Consider the following 13644-nt stretch of genomic DNA (forward strand, 5'->3'; position numbering starts at 1 on the left):
AAAAAAAAGGAATAACCTTTGGAAAAGGAAAAGAAAATGAATTCAACTTTCTCATTTAAGAACTGACAAGCTGGCAGTAATACATTTTTGTTTTTGTGCTGACATAAGTTTAAAGGTACCCATAATCTTTCAATGGATGCTTTTATTGTCCCATAATCTTATGGTTACATATGTTTGCAACTCCAGACTGCCCTGTGCTCCTGTTAGTCACATACTTATAAACTTCCTCTGAAAACTACTTTTGGAGTTCATCTAGGAACAAAAAGCACACCTTTATTACCATGTGGATGCCATAATTACCTCCACTTACCATAATTACCATGTGGATGCCATAATTACCTTACCTCCAGCAACCCAATCCTTGGTCCAGCATCACAATACATCCTTTATATCAGAGTCAGGATCAAGCCATTTATTGCCACAGTAATTGTTTAGGTGGCTACAAAGAGATAATGCAGTCCAATGAGTGAAGTACCCAAGGAGGGTGGCAATAAGCTGGCGTAGGGACAAATTATGTGACGCTTGTCACTTTCTGTTTACATTTCAACTGGTACACGGTATGCACTGTAATAGATAGGAAAACGGTGTAAAAATGTATTATATTATAATAAATTGTTAAATAAAATCACAAATTTGAGGGAATGTCACTGATATAAATTTCCACATAAAGTTCCCTATAAAAACGGTTGTAAAATGTATTTCACTTGTTACCCACACTGCTAGACATCACTGTATTGATGAAGAAACAGTCTACTGGGAAACTCATCAAACACTTCCAATAGTAACAATCAGTTGAACCTTCAATGCTCTCAGTGATTTCTACCAATGACCTCCAAGTCACTATCCTGTATTGCAGTGATGTGCAGATTGGCAGGAGGAACCAGTGAACAGGACAGGGGACATTGACACTACCAGAAGAGTTGTTTTCTTATCAGAGACAATTCATCATTAGCTAAGTGGTGTTTAGTGGCGCAGGATGAATAGAAAAAGTGTTTACATTTCATTTGAATCTTTACATTGGCCATTGGCAACAGGTTTACTTTAAAATGTTGTATTCAGCTCATTGAAGAAGGCTCTATGTATCCAAATCCCTCTTTATGTAAATCAGTATTAAACCATAACTATAACTGTTGTGGATGCATTGTGTGTTGTGCTCATTAATTCCCAAAAAGCATCTAATGGATATTAGTTTCAAATTATATTACATTTTTGTTCATACATGGCTGGAATAATATTCTAGATGATACATTTCATCTGGAGGCTGTTTTGGGAAACAAGTAATGAGGCATCTATAATAATCTTTTTTTATGCTGGGGTTCTCTCTATGTACATTATAGTTTAATTACCTGTATAACAACCTCCACAGAGCTCGAATAGATGTTGTATCAACTGAAAATGCCTTTTATTGTACACTTGTACTATTTACTGTATGGTTGCGGCTCATGTATAAAGAAAAAGATGTGCCAGCTCGTTGGCAGTACAGGTCAAGTATTCAGGCAATTTTACTGCAGAGCCCAAAAAAGTCAATTTCCTGAGATAACAAAAATATCTGTCTGCTTATGAATATCTTTGTTTTGTTCCATTTTGAACATTTAATAATGTTGTTAGGTGTTTTTCAGCAGTTGGGATGGTTTTTGTATTTGAAGTATATTTAAACTTCTATAAAGAAATGACCAACTTTATTGAGCACTGGGTAATGCACCATACAGTGGGTTCCCCAAATTACTGCAGGTTGGATATATAGGTCGCTGTCGAGCTTTGGGCAGTAATGAGTAAACTCAGCTCAGATCTGCAATTTTTTGAGAGAACATTGCAAGGCACTATAGTGAAATACTATGCAGTTCAGCTCACTGTATTGTAAAGATGGGTTGGGTGGCATTAGGAATGAATAGAACCATATAAACAGCACACGATATATGCATTACCATGCAAATGCATTATGACATATATTCCTGCATTGTATTTGTGAATGGGCCATTATGGTTTATTCCTCCCCCCTCTCAGTCATTGTCTGGTCAGCTTTGTTTCTATGTACAAAAAAAATATGAATAAAACCATGTGAAATAACAAAAAAAAAAAAATAAAGTACACAGAAACACAAACAACACCCCTGAAAATGCTACTATAAACTCAAGAAATTTTCATTTTTTTTGAAGTGCAGTGCTCTTTTGGTATATGGGTTTCTTAGATGTAAGGGGTAATATTGAAATATGCTGGATTTTCTAGATTCTGTTCTCCTTAGGGAGCAATGGCTCTTCTGTCGAAGGAGAAACTCAGCTTTAGCAAGGTAGAAAGGAATCACCACTAGGGTTACAATTGGCATCCCTATAGGCCGGCACTTAAAGCAGGATAAATGTATAGGAAATGGAAAGTAAAGCTGTAAGTGGTAAGGCGGTGCTGACCTTAGGCCTGAGGAAAATAGGGCAGGCTGACCTTGAGGCTCCAAAGCCGGGACATCAATGCTGGATCACTGGTGGAATGATCCTGATTCCTATTGACAAACTAGAGCTGCAAAAAGATAGGAGCTCATGGAGAGTGGACCCATATTAAAGGCATTTTTAAGAAAGGAGCCGGAATGTTCCAAATTAGAGACTGTTGTTTCATTTAGGAGACCACTCCAGAGGAGATGCGTCTCTCACTACGGGTTACGCTGAGGTACTTGAGAATACTTCATGCTATCAGTGGTGGCTAATATTTACATGTTAATGGATTTCAAAAGCATGTTCCTTGCACTCTGCTGCTCTACCTTCTCTTTGATTTGTTGAGTTACAATACCTAAACGAAAGATCTTCTTCAGCCTTGGGCAGCCTAAATAAATTGGACCCAATATTTCACACTGTTAGGAAGAACTCAAGGAAAATTCAGCCACTCCTGTGGGGGTGAGTGCTAAAAAAGCTTGAAATTTTCATTAAAAATTAATTCTTTTGGCACCTGATAATTTGTGCTTCAAAAGAATGTTTCAAAAAGCAATATGCAGCTATGGTTTACAGTAGTACTCTGGACATAAGCAGGACATAAGATATGCTTTATTTCCGGTCGCAGAAAAATGCAGAACTTCTTTCAAATGGACCATGCAAAAATAAAAAGATCAAATGTATGTGCATAGGTATTCTATTCCATTTTTATTGAATTTTTTATTATTTCTTTTTTTTAAAAGTATCCCATTGTAGGTGTCTGTGACCCTTTATAGACCCATTACCAGGGTTCACTTCTCTGCAGGGTTTCCAGGGCGACATTAATAATATTCAGCAGCTTATGTATAATGACAAAGTTTTTATGAGCCTTAATAGGAATTATCACTAAAGAAGAGGACATTAACTGGCTTAATAGGTTAATCCCCTCCGGTAAGTATTATGGCACAGTTACAGTGTCAGCTTTATGTTATAATTGCTATCTGAAATAAAACTTTCTCACTCCTACTTCTTTTGACTTTATAATCTCTGAATTTTTATTCTGTAGGACTTTTGGATATGTGGATCGCTTCTTTGAATTTCTGGAATTCTAATAGTCTTTTATATTCATCCTTCCCTTTAACTTTTGTTCATACTGCATTGTAAAACTCATTTGTCCAACTGCAGGTAAAAAGAACCTATTTTAATACCCTGATAAAGAGCATTTGATGTACATTAACTAGACCAACCAGTCTAAAAACAGATTTCACTAAAACACCTCCTGTGATTGGACCGTAAGATGAATTTAGGAGAACTCATATAACAATATACATTCCTGGGTTTTTGAAACCTATGTCTGCTTATTACCTAAGTCACTTTAATCTTGGCAAGCACAGACACTGGGCTATGAGGATGCACCCATATGATTACTTATTCTTCATACACAAACAGTTTATTACAAAATTTTGCCGACAACATTCTTGCAATAATGTCTCCTGTGTTTGTTGGGGTGGGGAGTTAAGATCTCTCAAAACAACTTTGTGATTTCAGTATACTATGTGCTTAAAATGCATTCAAACCTAGTAACAAATCTGTAATAAACTGAAGTTTTCTTGTACTTAAATGTGGTGGTGGCACATTTGTCTATTGCAGAATCCTTTTTCCTTATTTTAACCTGGTTATCCTGCCAATCATGCATTTCCAGTCTTATCTTACGCCAACACTAAGAAACATGTGATGCAGTAGAGAACATCAATCAATGTGTCATACCTCTAACTAGCTCTGAGGGTAATGCTTCCAACCACTCACTGTTCTGTATCCAAAAAATTACAGGGCTCCTTGCACAGCATTTTTATGGAGAAAGTTATTTAGGTGGACCTGAAATCAAAAAATAAAGATTTGCTGAATTTCTAATTGTTAATTGAGTCTAAGCAGTATTGGAAAATATTTTGTCTCTCTCTTAAACCTGTAAACTTTTGGAACTTACTCTTCTATCCTGAGGGGGAGACGGAAGTAAAAAATATTCAAGTGAAGGATAAATATTCTTTAGACCCTCTTCTTTTCTGTGCCGTTCTCCCCTTTTCTAGTTTTTTGCCAATCTTTAATCACAGATCTGATAATAAGATATATCAAATATTGCACAGGTAATTTTTTTAAAGGGTAATAGGGAGCAAAAAAGTAGAAATATTGTTTTTTAAAGGGTGGTTATTAGTATCTATTGACTTCCCACTGAACGTGTATTCGGTCTATTAATTAATGTCTTGAAACATGCCCTTAGGTTTTAAAAAAACTGTCTCTTACCATCTCTTGTATAACTCTTATCTGCATTCCCCAATACCTTTCCATAGAATTACATTTACTGGATTGCATGTATTGTTGTCTTTGATTGCTGGTCTCATGAGATTTTGTGCGAGATGGGTTAATTTCACTGGTTCTGCTTTCTGGAGACTAAGTTGTACCTGAGGATGTGTACTGCAAGGATCTACTTGCGTCTGTTTAATTCATTTAATGGATCTTTTCTTCTAATTCTGCAGCTTCTTGAATATTTCTATATCGGTCAATAAATCACCAGTCATCAGGGAGGCAGTACATAAGGAAATAAAGCACTTCTCCTCTAAAAATGGCCAGATCCACATGGAAACATAGTACAGAACAAGGAATGGAAAGTTAAAATAGCTATACAATGCTGGTGACAATTTCCACAGTCCAGATCCTCTTTAATACTTAGAAAATACTGTTGTCAGTAATCATATAACACATTATTAAAGGATTTAATTTGTTTTTGGCACGTTGTAGTTAGATAGTGTTCCTGTATAAACATATCTAGCTATGCACTCATACCATGCCATACCAGTTTTGAAAACAATTTAGGAAAGTTTTTTATGTTTACAACTATGATCGCTGTAAGTATGGCATATAGGTTGGGTTGTAGATTAAATTATACCAGGAGATCAGGAACCAGAAAATCTCAAAACCCCTTCTCTACAATTGTCAGCCCAAATGTAGAAAACAGGTAATAAGTTATAATTATATTATTGAAAATCTCTGCCTTTGTACCTATGAGCTTACTTCGATTAGTCCCATGGAACCCTAAGGTTCCTCCAGAATTTTCCAGGGGTTCCTTGAACAATGAGTAGTGTGTGACTTCCATGTCAGTTTACCATATACCAATGAGCTTTTTGTTTATCTGTAAGGAGGACAGTTGTCCCAATGACTAGCAATGTAAAGTTCATTCTTCCTACTGACCACAATGCTAAGGTACTGTGAGCTATGGATATAGTAATTATAGCAGGGGGTTCCCCAAAGATCTAAAAGTTATTTCAAGGGGTTCCTCCATGTTCAAACATGGTTGATAAACACTGGTCTAGAATATATTATGCTTATACTTTTAATAAATACTGCACTGGTGTCCTCTTTATACTGGCTTGTAATCTTTCGGTAGGGCTGTAGATATTTGACTTTGCATTCTGTGCCAATGTATGAGAAACATATTTATCTTAAAAGATACTCCAACCTGTATTTGCCTGCATTGCATTTCAATGCTTCATACACGGATATAATGTATAAATTGAACCTCATAAATATTCAGTCAATGTGTGTTGATATAAAGCTTTACAAACTCGATTCTTATAGTTTCTTCGGGGATCGAGATTATAGAATAACTCATCCATATGAAAATGTGATTGCTTTGTGTAAAATTTGATCATTCGCTGTACGCAAATCTAACCTCATGCATATGAAGAGTCCTAGAGTATTTCCCATTTAATCTCTCCTTGCTGAAAGCTTCATCAGACCAGTCATACTGTTGTAGCCCTACAGGGGTTAAATTATATTTTTCCTATTCCAATTGATATATCTTGCATGAATTACGGCTGATAGCTAAAAGGATTGCCTTTATCACATTCAAATAAAATCTGTATTGAACGGCATTAAAATTGGGGAGGTTACAGCTGAAGGACAATTTATTATAAGCCAAGAAAATGAAAGTGGAGATATATCAAATAATAACACGGAAGCTCCTCTCGCACACTGAGATTCCCTGTAGCGAAAAATGAATGTAGTTAGGAATACTGACACAACAGGAAAATCAGATTCTTATTATTAGAGCTATGGTTATGCATATAAACTTTATTCTTTGCAAATTACTCTGTTTTAGAATACTTCTTTATATTTTACCTTTTGGGAAGATTTAAATGCGGCAGTGACCCAACTGACCTTTTTCTACAGTATGTATTTATAATTCTAAAATCTAGGTTTTAAAGTTTGCAGTGACAGAGAAACTGTGCCTCAGGCTGTCATGCTCACAGTAGTTGGAAATCACTTTGTGTGGGCATTTGAAAGTGGTTGTTGGTGGAGTTGTGGTGGATTGCGACCGTGGTTACTGAACACAAGATGCTGCTCCTTAGCAGCTAGCCTCTTCCATTGACTGGAAAGCAATCACCTTCTAACACACTCTGTATTTTACTTTATTTGCTTGATTTTTGGAAATCACCTGGGTTGTCAATGATGGTTTTAAGACGTTTTACTTTTGCTCCTATTTTGTGTTTTGTACATATCATGTCTTGTATTCTTTGTTGCAAACAAACTTCACAGTTTGTAAAAGGGAGCAACAATCTTCTAACACAGCTCACAGCGGTCGGAAAAGTTGAAAAAAGTTGCAATTACTGCTGAGGGACTGAGATACATCAACTTTAAACCACATTTCCAACCGCTTGCAACCACACTCAACCACATGTAGTTGAGTTTGAACTGTGGTTAACACAGCAATTGCAAGGTTAAACCTCAGTTTTGAAAATGGATCTTTGTGATCGGCTAACTGCATTAGTTTGTAACCTCAAACTAAAACGCAAGTATAGGAATAAAATAATGAGTATAATTACAGATATACATTAAAGCGGACCTATCATGACATTTTTAACATTCGATAAAAGAGTGGCAAAAACTTTTTATAATTAAAAAAATTTTTTTTTTTTTTTTAGTTCTTCAGTTTGAAGGGGGAACCACCATTGTCTCTCCTACTGCGGCGGTAAAGACAGAATAGAAAACCCAGTGCCTCCTGGGAAACATACATCACTGATGGGCTTACTTATTTGGTGAAATTGTTAGTCCAAACGATATATTGTAGATGTCAGAAATGCAGGGACTAGAATTAAATATAATATAAAATATAGGATAAGTAGTTATACTTTTCTTCTTTGTTGTACATTCTGAATAGCTTTTATTGCTGGTATTATCTCTTACCGAAGGTCTTCCCAACAAGGAGCTATTTTAAAGACAAATTTAAATATTTACACCAGCTTATACCATATACAGTAAATATTTTTAATGGTATTCAGCCTTTAGGATGGCTGTAGTCTCTTGCAGTTCTTTAAACAGCAAAATACTGGAAGGTGCAGCATTTTACCATTGTGATTTTAACAACAAAAGTGCTCAATGTATTGAGTTGTTAAAGTTTATGCCTACAAGCTCTTACTGGGATCTTCAATACAGACACAATCTGTGATGCGTCCGCTGGTGACAACTAAACATCACATCATCAGTATTGTTCCTGCCTTGTACTGTTTTGTAGAAACCTTCCTTGGGGACAAAAAACAATTAAGCTTCCTTAATTTCGTACACCAATTTATCATCTGCTTATCAACATCAGTTAGGGAGCCGGTTGTTCTGAACACAATCTCTCCTCATCTCTTGGCAATTTTTGGGCGTTGCAGTCATTTTACACTTCATTGCCGTAATTACGTGACCTTGTCCAAGCTAGATTATATGTAGCCTCCAGAGCATAATCTCATTCTGCTGTGTGAGAAATGTTAGTTGCGTCTTACCATTAATTATGTTGGAACAGCTGGTGACTGGTTACTTTTTATGTACGACTATCCTATTCCATGATCTTTGTCTTTGTCATTACTTCAAGTGATGCAGGAGGTCAAAACCATTCATAAATGAAATGAAGTCAGCAGTTAATCATAACAAAGTCTAATTGTACAGTATTATTATTTTGAATAATTATGTTTTTACTGCACATTAGAAGTCATTATCACAGCTATAAAATATGTTGATGCCACTGACAACAACAATATAATTAAATCTCTGATGACTTGTATAAAGCAGCACATTAACACTTATCTATATCTATTGCTGCTATTGATTGTGGGAAACATTCAAGGTAGAGGTACTGCTTTCATAACTAATGATATACTGTGCAATGCCTGACAGTCACAAATGTTTAGGCTATTATGCAGTAAATTTCTACAATACCCGAGGGACTGCTCCCAATTCTTGAGTGGACTGCAGAAGAAAAATTGGTGCTGCTCGGGTCAGTATGAGTGACACCAAAGATCTTTTTGGTTTTCTTTTCTTCCCACTGTTCATGTAAGAGGCATTCTTCCAACTAACCACCACACTAATGTATTGTGATCTGTTGATGTAGTAATTATTAAAGGACTGAAATAGTCCTAAAAAATTATTTCAAGGGTTCTCCCATGGTAAAAAGGACAAGAGAGACTGACATAGACTCTGAAAATCAGGTAAATAGTTTTGGCTATGAAGCTAAAGACATCTAGTAGCAGGAAAACAAAAACAGCAATGTGGGAACTATTTTATTTATAGTAAATATTACAGCAAAACAGATTTTGTTATTTGTGGGTTATTCATTGTTGACTTGTCATTTCAGCTTTAAGTATAGCTGAGGTAGCATTTTGGGATTTATGAAGCCTCATAATTTATTACATACAAATGAACCCCTAATGAAAGCCTTAATCTAATCTTAAAATTTTATGATCAACTTTAACCCAACGTGAAAACTTTCCTACCAGGAGGAGGTAGGTAGGTGACACATGAACTACCAGTACCTCCTTCTGGGCACCGGAACTAAGATGCTTAGGTATACAGAGGAGTTCACAGTCCACTCAGTAGCCCAGATTTATTAAACCTCTCCAAGGTTGGAGAGGATACACTTTCATCAGTGAAGCTGGGTGATCAAACAAGCCTGGAATGGATCTGGTATAGAATTGAAAACATTTGCTAACAAATAGATAATGACTTTTAGGAGATCCATTCCAGGTTTGCTGGATCACCCAGGTTCACTGCAAGGTGTCAAGGTCATCTGGCTGCAAAACAAATCAAAACCATTACTCCTCCACCTCTGTGCTTGATAGTTGATCTTTACCACACGTGGTGCTGTTCATTATGGGCAAATATTTCAACTTTGACCTCAACTGTCTGGGGTTCCACTCCTGGGGAGATTAGCAACCATCTTGAATGTTTTCCACCTGTCAATAATTACTCTCAATATGGAATTATGTATTTCAAATTATTTGGAAATGGCCCTAAAACCTTTACCAGACTGCTTCTCTAAGATCATTGATGTCTTTCCTTCTTGTCATTATGTTAACACACACCGAAATGTTCCACACCAACACATTGCTAAAGATTTCTGCTTTTATAGAGGTGCTCACATCTGCTGATAAAAGGTTAAACAACTGCATTTGATTAGCACAACCTAGCTGCTATTTGACTTCTTAATTGTTATGGAAGTAGTAAGGGGTTACATTATTTTTCACAAGCTGCTTCTGCAATTTGACTTGGTTTGATTTAAATTAGTAACAACACAGCATAATATGTCAAGGGTTATGTCACGAATAACAGGGGAGGGGAGGGAAACAGAAAGGTTATACTCAGGACTAGGCCTCCAATGGCTAGGGAAGGGGAATGGTCACCCCCTACAGACACCCTAACCTAGCCCTAACTCCTAACAGTATGAGTATCCCCTGATGGAGAGAATACTCATACACAGGAACCTAGGCCCTAATAGCCCTGTATAGCCCTAGGAGTAGTGACTGGCTTGAGACTACTGGTTCCTTCCCTGATGAAAGACCCAGTGTCTCCCTGAGGCCTAGTAAACAACAAAAGAACAACAAACACCAAAAGTAATACAACTTATCTTAATAGCAGATATATAAGCAGGAACTCTGGATAGAACAACACACCAACTCTTCACATCCCAGCAGTGAATATCAACCGCATCTCATGAAGTGTGAGGCCAGACTAAATGGAGGAGCAGTAATGACCACCAGCTGCACCTGATACAAGGGGTGTGGTAATTACAAACAACAACACAGAAACAAGTAAAAACAAAGAGACTGTCAGATAACCTCACATGCAGCTTGTCTGACAGATCCTCAAACTTCAGTCACTGAAGGGTCAGGTTATTGTTCATGTGAGGTTCTATTTACTTTTTAGATCTGCTGGGCCCTGGATATTTTTTTATTATGTCCTTAAAATCTTTTGACTGTATATAATTACCTAACTTGTTCTTGGTGGAGTTATAACATGCTGTAATTTTTGAAGCAGCTGTAATTGTACACTACTTTAATTCTGTAGCCATAAATTAACCCCGCTAGCATTCTGGCTGCTGCTGAGCATGGTAAACCAATCAGCTTGTTTGTTGGCTGAAACGGATATAAATTGAGAGATAAGGTGTTATACTTTTTAGGCTGAAGCAAAAGGTATAGCTCAGGGCATAAAGAAAGCAGCACTTTTTAGTTAGGCAATGGTCGTTCCATTTGCTTGAAAAAACAATTTTCTTTTTTCGACGGAAGTTGCTGTTTTTCTTTTTCTTATTCAAAAACAAAATATGATTTGCTAAATTTTCAAATAATATTCGGTGGCAAAGAGCAAAACAGACCAGCATAATATCACAACCATCCACACTGAAATGAGTTTTATTTGTGAGAAAGCCTCTGAATGTGTATACATTTCCTGGTGCAGTTTCCTTCCTCCCCTCCAGGCAATATGCTCAGACTTTTTTGCAGATATGAACCTATCTTTCTCATCTGAGAAAATCACACACTGTTACTTTTCTGTAGCGTATGAATTTTCTCTGCAGTGTTATTAATCTTATATGGGGAAAATGGCCTCACTCCCTGTGACTGCTGGGGGTTAAGAACAAGTACAGAAAGGTTATTGAAATGTCAAGACCATATTCTGACAATATAGAGTGTGGGTTACAGCAAAACTAATTCTTGTGTGGGAAGTAAAATGCAATGTAAAAGACAATTGTATGTTCAGGTTTCAAATGTCACCACCAACAGAATAGTTTGGCATTGTTCACTGGTAAAATACAGGTACATTTGAGGGGAAATGTTTGTTGGCCCTCAGGTTTTTCTTTTGTATATCTAAAATATTGACATAAAATGTGAACTGTTTATCAATTTCATATTAAAAATAAGGCCAGTTTATTATAACATACAAAGCACACAATAATTTATACACACTGAACTAAATATTACACTTTATTGATAAAAAAAAGTTTAGGATTGTGAGGTGCTAAAAAGTTGAATTAATCCATAATCCAAAGGAGTACATTCATAATAAAATAGCTAAGGTAGGGAATTGTTTTTGACCAAGTTGACGTCCTGACCTTAACCCCATTGGAATTCTATGGCACGATCTAAAGTCAACCAGGACATGCTAAACATACATACATACAGGTACTAAAATGATTTAGTATACAGAAATGAACCAAAGGAGCTACTAATCACATGAAATTGTAAGGCATTATAAATCAGTAGTTATTAGGTTAGGGTCAAGTGGATCTGAAGTGATTTGCTAAAAGATAAAGTGCATTTCAGTCTTAGATAGCCAACAATTTGCTCCTTAGGCCATGGGAACCCAACCACCACTGGGGAACTATAGATGAATACTTAAGCTACCTTCACATGTCCAATGGTTCTCGTCCGATAATCAGCTCAGGGCCGATATGGGGCGAGAATCTGGTGTGTGTACAGCGCCAGTCGTCCATCGTCCAAACCACCGTCTTTGCGGATCCACGGACGATGGTTGACTAACGAACCGAATACAAGGGAAGGGGGAGAGCGCACAGCAGGGTGCCGCTCCATAGGTCTCCCCCTCCCCTCTCCATAGAGCAGAACGGTGCTGTATGTACATGACTTGTTCATGCATCGTGCAATAATAGTCATTGGAAAGGATTGTGAAAGATCCTTTCCAATGACTATTATTGCACGTGTGTATGCGGCTTAAGGGTATATAAGAAATTGGAGTGCCCCACCCAACCTTTACTAGAGCAGTTTGTTAAACATATTTTTTAAGGAGATCCTCCCAGATTTTTGACAATGGAAGAATAGTCAAATAATTAGGTAACTTAGAGAAGTTTTTTTTCCTTTAAAGATTGAGTTTCGAAGGTCACATAAATCACACTTTGTAAGGTTTGGAGTGTTGCTGCTGAACTGAATGAAGGTTTGTTAGTGTTAGCAAATTGTTACATTACATGTAAAATTATAAACACCAGTCCTAAGAAATGTTCCCTGTTATCTCATTCATAATTCCATTTGGTTTCATTATTCTGATTGGTTGATAGGAGTTCCACAGACATGTGTGCCAGCATTCTATTGCAATAAAATACTTTTAAAATAGAAATCCTACGGCATATGACTATGGTAGGATGATTAGATTGTGTGCTCCTCTGTAACATGGCCTTCTTAAGTGCAGCAGAAGATGCTATTACTATAAAAAAAGAATACATTGTAGCACCCCTCTAATATATTAAGGTCCATTTAAGGATTAAAGAAGGTAATTAGTTTTATCTGGACCCTTTTAGAACCAGTTATTCTTAAGGAGTGATGGTTGTCTACCTTCTATAGAAACTAGCAGCCGGTCACTGCCCTGGTGCATTACTTTTCGAGCCTTTGACATTGTTTAGTGCCTTTTTTGGGGGGTTTCTTTTTCAAGTTAAATAGGTGGAGAACTAACCTAAGGAGGTCCCATGGATTGCTGGGAGGGCCTGAAGTCTTAATCCACTGAAGAGTAGAACTTAGTTCTCATAGAAGAATTCGGCTTTGAGGGGAGAAATGTCAGGAAAAGGGAGGCTAAGACAAGGACAAAAACCCACTGGTGCTAAAATGTGGGACTGGCACAAGGAAAAGATGTTTCTCTTATGGCTGATTGTGGACCAAAGGGGTCATGTGAAAAGACTAAATGTCTGCTACTATTGTGACTGTGATGGGCTGCAATGGCTATTGAATGGTACTCTGCTGTCCCAACCCTCTCTCTATATGTATTCTGTTCAATAAACCCTTAGAATGAAGATGCACTTGGCTTTTTTGAGTTTCTTAAACTGCACAACTAGAAGGAACCTTGATAAAAATTGGTCACCCCTTGAGGATGAGCATTACAAAGTAGACAGAATAAATCAGCGTTATACAATTTTTTTATGGCTATTAGCTTTGCGGTTTCTTCA

The sequence above is a fragment of the Pyxicephalus adspersus genome, chromosome 1, assembly GCF_032062135.1.
Source record: "Pyxicephalus adspersus chromosome 1, UCB_Pads_2.0, whole genome shotgun sequence".
Taxonomy (NCBI): Eukaryota; Metazoa; Chordata; class Amphibia; order Anura; family Pyxicephalidae; genus Pyxicephalus; species Pyxicephalus adspersus.